The sequence below is a fragment of the Lucilia sericata genome, unplaced genomic scaffold (assembly GCF_015586225.1).
Source record: "Lucilia sericata isolate MDLA Ls3-8-SP2 unplaced genomic scaffold, ASM1558622v1 Contig001007F_arrow, whole genome shotgun sequence".
NCBI lineage: Eukaryota > Metazoa > Arthropoda > Insecta > Diptera > Calliphoridae > Lucilia > Lucilia sericata.
Genome location: NW_023994989.1, coordinates 161,100 through 170,738, shown reverse-complemented (window position 1 = coordinate 170,738; position 9,639 = coordinate 161,100). Strand labels below are relative to the sequence as shown.

Here is a 9,639-nt window from a genome sequence, read left to right as displayed (position 1 = left end):
AAGTTTCTCTTAAAATTGGCATAAATATATAAGAGAAAAAAAACACACAAATAAAAGATACGTGATGTATGTATGTCTGTCTATCGATCGTACTATCGGTCTATCTATCTGTCTAATGTGAATTGTGAAACTTTATTTTAAGTATTCAAATATGTCTTTAAATACTAATTGGTAATGAAGTGACCTAAATTTATATGACAACTGTGGGGACACTTAACGAAAATAAATTGACGACAAAATATACATATTTACTATGGAAATAGTGGTATAGTAAATGATAATTTATGTATATCCTAGTAAGGTATATATTCTAGGCTGTCAGTTTTATAGGGCTTGACTTTTATCTGTAATGTAATGTCATGTCAGCAATAGAACATCAAGAGATAGTTTGTAGAAGTGAAATACTCATTACATTTCAGTTTAGGTAGTAACTACGTACTAAGTAATAAGCATATCAGTGATATTTCCGGAGTTTTTTAACTACTAATTACAAAATGTTCTTTTTTGTAAAATATAGAAAAGTCTACGGACTATACTACAGACTAGACAATAAACTAGACTATAGACTAGTATATAAGCTAGACTATGGAATAGACTTAAGACCAAACTATAGACTAGACTACAGACTAGACTATAGACTAGACCATAGACTAGACTAGACTATAGACTTGACTATAGACTAGACTATAGACTAGACTATAGACTAGACTATAGACTATACTATAGACTAGACTATAGACTAGACTATAGACTAGACTATAGACTAGACTATAGACTAGACTATAGACTAGACTATAGACTAGACTATAGACTGGACTATAGACTAGACTATAGACTGGACTATAGACTAGACTATAGACTAGACTATAGACTAGACTATAGACTAGACTATAGACTAGACTATAGACTAGACTATAGACTAGACTATAGACTAGACTATAGACTAGACTATAGACTAGACTATAGACTAGACTATAGACTAGACTATAGACTAGACTATAGACTAGACTATAGACTAGACTATAGACTAGACTAGACTATAGACTAGACTATAGACTAGACTATAGACTAGACTATAGACTAGACTATAGACTAGACTATAGACTACACTATAGACTAGACTATAGACTAGACTATAGACTAGACTATAGACTAGACTATAGACTAGACTATAGACTAGACTATAGACTAGACTATAGACTAGACTATAGACTAGACTATAGACTAGACTATAGACTAGACTATAGACTAGACTATAGACTAGACTATAGACTAGACTATAGACTAGACTATAGACTAGACTATAGACTAGACTATAGACTAGACTATAGACTAGACTATAGACTAGACTATAGACTAGACTATAGACTAGACTATAGACTAGACTATAGACTAGACTATAGACTAGACTATAGACTAGACTATAGACTAGACTATAGACTAGACTATAGACTAGACTATAGACTAGACTATAGACTAGACTATAGACTAGACTATAGACTAGACTATAGACTAGACTATAGACTAGACTATAGACTAGACTATAGACTAGACTATAGACTAGACTATAGACTAGACTATAGACTAGACTATAGACTAGACTATAGACTAGACTATAGACTAGACTATAGACTAGACTATAGACTAGACTATAGACTAGACTATAGACTAGACTATAGACTAGACTATAGACTAGACTATAGACTAGACTATAGACTAGACTATAGACTAGACTATAGACTAGACTATAGACTAGACTATAGACTAGACTATAGACTAGACTATAGACTAGACTATAGACTAGACTATAGACTAGACTATAGACTAGACTATAGACTAGACTATAGACTAAGTTATAGACTAGACTATTCACTAAATTATAGACTATGCTATAGATTTGAATAGAGGATAGACTATACTATAGACTAGACTAATAGCTAGACTTTAATCTGCACTATAAGCTAGACTTTAGACCATGCTATAGACTAGATTATAGACTATGCTAAAGACAAGATTATAGACTAGACTAGACTATAAACTAGAACAGATTACAGACTACACTATAGATTAGAGTATAGACAGCACCATATACTTCAAATTTGACTTTAGACTAGATTATACTTTAGATTAGCATAGTGGCAAATTTTAGATCTCGATTTCGAAAAATTTGTGAAAATGTTTTTTAGCTTTAAAAGTCCTCTTAATTTTCCACTGGGCTTAAAACAGCGCTATTTCTTTGCAATTAAGCTTATGCCTTAACAAATCTAGGTCTTAAATTTGAACTTGGACCCGCAATTGCATAAAAAGACAGCGTACTATATGCATGTATTCGACAGTGATTGATTTAGATTTACAAACTTTGTGTTCTTTTCTTTTTTTTTTAACATATTGAAATAATTTTATTCTAAATACTCGTAAATACTTGAAAAACATACATACACATATATGGTTGAAGCGAGAAGGCGTTTTTAGGCGCAGTTTATTGAAAATAGTTAATAATAATTGTTTTTACAACTTTGGTTGTAAAAGAAGCAAAAAGTCAGTTAAGAAATCGGTAGTAGGTGTTGAACCATAAACAAGCAAACAATAATCTATTAGAATTTCAATTAGATATTTTAACAAATTTGTAAAATGTTTTTTTTTTGCATATAATTTACATAATAACCATATATTATAGCTGTTAGTTATTATTAGAATTAAAATAAAATTTAATAAACATTTATAACAATAAAATTTGTTGTTTTTTCTTATTTTTTTTTGTAAACGTTTCTTTTATTTTAAAGGAAGCCAGTAATTTAATACAATTTTTTACTTGACTCACTTTTTCTTTAATTATTTTTATTCCTTTATTTATATTTTTTTGTTAGTACAGGAAAGTTTTATCCTTGATAAAATTAGAATAAAAACTCTTTTTTTATGATTATTTTTACGTGAATTTTCTTGCCGGAAGTGCATGCGAATAGCGGCAGCTTAAAGCAATGTGACATTTTAGCAAAAAAACAAAACAAAAACGAGAAGAACAAAAAATTCCAACTTTTTTATGCTTCTGTAGCCAAGTATTAAATTAAGGAAATACAGTGGACGTCCACTAGTACGAATTATATAGTGTCAGGCCCTTTCGTAATACCGAAAAATTCGTATTATTGAACAACACATTTTGTATGTTTAAATTCAAATAATACACATAAAATATTGGATTTTATTTATTTTGTTTTATTTTTCATGAAAAAATTACATAACGGAACAAATATAATAAATGTGTATTATTTAAATAAATTTCTTGTACATAAACAGGCATTAAAGGGACATATTTACGTATATGAATTGTTAATTTTGAAAGTATCGTGAGTCCAATGGTTGAAATGAGATATATGTAGAAGGTTTTAATTTTAATGTTTTTAAAAGATGTGTGCCAAAGACAATTTGCAATTTACATATGTGTTCTAAAATGTATTAAATGTTCAGATTACATAAAACTTTTATTAGAAACTTGAATGGAATATACCACAATTCTCTAACTTATAATTTTCTCTTAAAAATTGGAATAGTTATCCTTAAACCCATTGTTTGAATGTGGAGTCACACTACTTTCAAAATTAACAGTTCATACATACATATGTATATAATATCATTTTACTTATTAAAAATCCATCATTTAACATCGATGTTTATTACATTGTAAAATGATTCTACGGCTTTTTCAATAACAGCGCTTTTGAGGCTTATATTGTTCTCAGCAGAGTTATTGTCGGGAACTAATAAAATACTTTCCTCATTGTCGTTATCATCCAATTTAATTTCTTCTCTTGGGTCATCAAAATTCCAATAAAATAAATTAATAATACTAAATAATTGTTGACTTGTAAATATACATGCAGTAAATTGTGTGTATAGGATTTTTAAAAATACAAAACACTTGTAATAAATACAAAAAAACTTCAAAATTACTGAGCTTAAGGTGAATGATACCGAAATAAAAAATAAAACTTCATTCATACGTAAATAAAACCAAAATTCCCATAAAAAATGCGGTTATTCGTACTATCGAACAGAAAAATTGTGACTTATTCGTACTATAGAGTAGACAATGCAACAATTTTGCCATTCGTATTATTGGATATTCGTAATAAAGAGTATACGTACTATTGGACGTCCACTGTATTCATATACAATAAAGGTACGAGGGCCAAGAGAGGAAGTTAGCTAAAAAAGGGACAAATTATAAACTACTGTTTCTAATGGTGCAAACGTATGTCCCGATTTGAAGAATTCAAGACTTCGAAAGTCCAAGTTCAAGCGAACGATAAGTAGTCCTTCGCATTTCCTATCACAACGAAGATGTCTTTTGGGAATCGAAATCATTCATCCAACAAAGAGTCATATCTGTTGCTATAAACTTTGAGGTCCTCTCTCCATTAGATCCTGAACACACTAAGAAAGTTCCGAGTTAAAGACAGCGAAAGTTTCAAATCTTGTTAACGATAGAGTATCGACTCTTTTGGTTTCATCTACACTCTTTCATATATCTTAGACGTTCCCTAATTGACAACACTTACAAAAGCTTGAATCCATTGTTATTTCGATTGAAGCTGTTGATTCAATGCGGATACAAGTTTCAAAGCAATATTCGGCTAATTGAAGCTTTTGAAAGTTCTAAATCTTACAAAACGAAGTGTAATTAACTTTCGTGTTCTTCTAGACTCTTTTATTACACTGAGGTCCTCAACATATACAGAAAGTTCAGAGTTAAGGACAGCGAAAGTTTCAAACTTGATCACGATAGAGTATCAACTCTTTTGTTTTCATCTAAACTCTTTTACGTATCTTAGACTTTCCCTTATGGCAACACTTACAAAAGCTTTAATACATTGTTATTTCGATTGAAAGCTCTTGATTCAATGGGGGATCCAAGTTTCAAAGCAATATACGGTAAATTAAAGCTTCTGAAAGTTCTAAATCTTACAGACGAAGTGTAATTGACTGTTTCGCGTTCATCTGGACTCTTTTATGGCATTGAAGTCTGAATTTCATTAGATCTTTAACACATAAAGAAAGTTCCGAGTTAAGTACAGCGAAAGTTTCAAAACTTGATCACGATAGAGTATCGACTCTTTCGGTTTAAGCTATACTCTTTCATGTAGCTTAGACGTTCCCCAAATTGACAACACTTACAAAAGCTTTCATTCATTCTTCTTTAGACTAACCTCTTGATTCCAATGCGGATCCAAGTTTCAAGCTATCTTACAGACGAAGTGTAATGACTGTTTCGTATTTTTCTGAACTCTTTAAGGAACAACTTTGATGTAGCCAACTTATCTGGAGTTGATTCGCATACTGATCTTTTCAAAATTGATCACGAAACGTTAAAGAGAGGGCCGCAAAATTGATAATTTTCCTTACGCACCATGAGGAAACAACTACTCGGTTCCATCCGAAGTTCATACGACGTACGAGTGTTGATTAAGTGTATGCCGAAACGATTGTCTTAAATTTGATTACAAAACGACTAGACTCGATCGCGAATAGATACGGTGAGGAAACCACTGACTCAGTTTCTCTTTTAAACTTCCACGATCAGGCTATCTGACGTCATATATCGTATGATTGGTAAACATTAAAGAATAGTCCACGAAGATCACGATTTCCCTTGGTAATTGGTAATGAAGTCGGAGCTCCTGTGATGTAGGTATTACGAGACGATAAAATTCGAATAGTCCAAGAAGGTCAGGTCACCAATTTCCCTTAGACAGGGTAATTTAAACGCTCAGTCTTGACTTTCGGAGCAAAATGCTTTCGTTGCAAAATGTTTACTCTAAACGTTAAAGAGTTGACTCTTGAGGACGTTTCTCCTTCAGTGTTTCTTTAACATACAGACGGTAAGATTTTATATAAGGATCATGATCTTTTCTTTTCAGGACTATAAATTTCTCGGATATTCAAGATGTTATCTGTTCTTTCTCTGCCTATCTTCTACCTTTTATTAATAGGACCCAAATTAACTTTTACAAAATTCCCTTGATCTGGTATTCAATAATGAATAAAACAAGCATTTCTATAACCTTTTCAGTTTCCCCGCCTATATTTTTTTTTTACTAAATTGCATTTCCCCACTAAAACGTTCATGGTAACAGTTGTCGGTCGTCTCAACGTTTGTAATAAAATAATAGTTACGAGCTGGGGGGTATTGTGTTTTGCAATTATAAAAATGAAAAGAAGGAATAATTAATTTAGGTTTCATAAATTTCTCTCTGAGCAAACACTGGCAATTGTCCTAGTTTTTGTTTTTCATCTTCTTCTTCTTCTAAGCAGAGAAACTAAAGAGAACTTTAATTTTCATTTAATTGTAAGTAAAATAAATGAAGAAATTAAGAAAACTAAGTAAAAGTAGTAAACAAAATAGACATAACTACTACTACTACTATAGTATACTATGTATGTATGTATGTATATAACAAGATTTAATACAAGTTAGTAATAGTTGGATATTTTAAATTGTTACTACCATTCATTATTTATAATTTTATTAAAAATAACTAAAGCTTATGAAAATCTTTTATGATATATTTAAAGTAGAAAGAGAGAGTATAATAAATAATATGATTAGACATGTCGAAAGTTGATAAATAATTTAAATGAATGATTTTAGTTTAAGGAAAGTTTGTAATGTTTTTTATTTTTTGTTTATTTTTAATAATTTCTTTTATTTTTGTGTTACTTTATCCAGGACGATTACATTGATGATGAACCTTATCGCAATGAACTTTCAATGCATGAATGATGCACCTGGAGTTTTAACCGAACAAAAATATTTGGATGTTGGTAATGAAAAGGCTGTACAACAGGCGAGAGAACGTTATATACAGGAACAACAAAAAGGCCAAGTAAGTAAAAATATTTTAAAATTCATAAAGACACCGAATTTTGTTATAAGAGCCAATTGGTTTCAATGTTAATTTTATTAAAAAAAATTAAGTAAAAAATAATCAAATATTTGTCAGAATAAAATATTCGAAGCAATCAAAATTAAATTCCGTAAAAATTAAATTTTCAACAAATTTAAATTTTTCATCAAAATTTATATTTTTACTAAAAGTTCGACTTTTTAACTACAACTACGATTTTTAACAAGAAATTAAAATTTTCACTAAATATTCGATTTTTCACTAAAAATTCGATTTTTAATTAAAAATTAGATTTTAATTAAAAATTAGATTTTTCACTAAAAATTCGATTTTTCACTAAAAATTCGATTTTCACTAAAAGTTTCGATTTTTCATTAAAAATTAGATTTTTTCACTAAAAATTAGATTTTCACCAAAATTCGATTTTTCACTAAAAAATTCGATTTTTCACTTAAAATTCGATTTTTCATATAAAATTCGAATTTTCATATAAAATTTGATTTTTCACTAAAAATAGGTTTTTTTGCAAAAAAAACTAGAACTGAACTAGAACTGAACTAGAACTGAACTAGAACTGAACTAGAACTGAACTAGAAATGAACTGAACTAGAACTGAACTAGAACTGAACTAGAACTGAACTAGAACTGAACTAGAACTGAACTAGAACTGAACTAGAACTGAACTAAAACTGAACTAGAACTGAACTAGAACTGAACTAGAACTGAACTAGAACTGAACTAGAACTGAACTAGAACTGAACTAGAACTGAACTAGAACTGAACTAGAACTGAACTAGACTGAACTAGAACTGAACTGAACTGAACTGAACTAGAACGAACTAGAACTGAAACTAGAACTGAACTCGAACTGAACTAGACTGAACTAGACCTGAACTAGAACTGAACTAGAACGAACTAGAACTGAACTAGAACTGAACTAGAACTGAACTAGAACTGAACTAGAAACTGAACTAGAACTGAACTAGAACTGAACTAGAACTGAACTAGAACTGAACTAGAACTGAACTAGAACTGAACTAGAACTGAACTAGAACTGAACTAGAACTGAACTAGAACTGAACTAGAACTGAACTAGAAACTGAACTAGAACTGAACTAGAACTGAACTAGAACTGAACTAGAACTGAACTAGAACTGAACTAGAACTGAACTAGAACTGAACTAGAACTGAACTAGAACTGAACTAGAACTGAACTAGAACTGAACTAGAACTGAACTAGAACTGAACTAGAACTGAACTAGACTGAACTAGAACTGAACTAGAACTGAACTAGAACTGAACTAGAACTGAACTAGAACTGACTAGAACTGAACTAGAACTGAACTAGAATGAACTAGAACTGAACTAGAACTGAACTAGAACTGAACTAGAACTGAACTAGAAACTGAACTAGAACTGAACTAGAACTGAACTAGAACTGAACTAGAACTGAACTAGAACTGATTAGAACTGAACTAGAACTGAACTAGAACTGAACTAGAACTGAACTAGAACTGAACTAGAACTGAACTAGAACTGAACTAGAACTGAACGAGACTGAACTAGAACTGAACTAGAACTGAACTAGAACTGAACTAGAACTGAACTAGAACTGAACTAGAACTGAACTAGAACTGAACTAGTGAAATTATAGAAAATTGTAACAAATTACTATTATGTATATAATATTTTCGAGATGTTTTAAAAATCTTATAAACAGTTCCCAGTTTTCTTATTTCTGGAATGTAAAGACAATCTAATTAATTTATATATTTCTTTTTATGACCGCTTAACGTTAACCCACCGACAATAACTGGAATCAAACATTATTTGCAATTTAATCTTCACACAAACATATTTGTATGAGAAACATTTTCGTTTCATCAATTATGGAGAATACTTTTTTTTTATAAGAACAACTTATTTGTACTTGTAGTATTCACACACCGGACATGGTAACAAGTTTTCCCAACTATTGGTTTTCGATCACAGTCTAATCTTATAGACATTTATCTGCTGTTACAGTGTTATTATCAAGTTAAATAGCTGTGGTATTTCTATGTAATACTTATATATGTATTAGACTACAGCAAAATTGTAGGGGGAAGAACTTTGAAAAAAAAGAATAAAGATTTCCCAGAATTTGTAAACTTTCAACAAGAGTCAAAATTTTTCATTTTTATAAAGCAATTTATGAATTTGGGCAAACAGCTGATATTTCCCTTTGCAAATTTGCTCCATCCTATTGAACAACCCAAAGCATTAGCACACACAAACTGAAAATTACTTCATTACAAATAAATTGATCATTATCAGGAATAAGCAACTTATGACCATTAAATTATCTACCAGTCTTTTTTTTTTTTTTTGCACAACTTATCTGTGTTGAATTTGCCGGTATTCTCTCACATCACATTGACAGTTGTCAACAGACGACAATAAAATTGTAGAAGAAAAGACGCAGAAGCAAATGAGAAAAAAAATTCAAATACCTACAGCAAGTGGTTTTGACAATGAACTAACAATTCTGGTGGATAAAAGAAATAACAAGTTAGAGTGTTATTATTCGGCGGAGACGAATCTTAATACCCTTCATCAATAACATGCATTTTTTATAAAAGTTCCGATCGACTCAGAATTTCATAAGGACATTTTGCCTTTCATACTTTCTTGAATCTCAGATGAATCTTAATCTTACGCACAGAATGACAAACTTATGTATCGCTTCTAACTCTAC

The 9,639-nt window shown here is 30.4% G+C and overlaps 1 protein-coding gene across 1 annotated transcript in view; it reads left to right on the top strand.

Moving 5' to 3' along the window:
• Positions 1 to 6,724: 6,724 nt before the first annotated feature.
• The window catches only part of LOC119609574, a 32,253-nt gene continuing 29,338 nt past the window's right edge, over positions 6,725 to 9,639 (top strand). The window contains exon 1 of the mRNA XM_037964419.1: positions 6,725 to 6,881. The gene's annotated coding sequence lies outside the window, so the exon portion shown is untranslated. The remainder of the gene's footprint in view (positions 6,882 to 9,639) is intronic.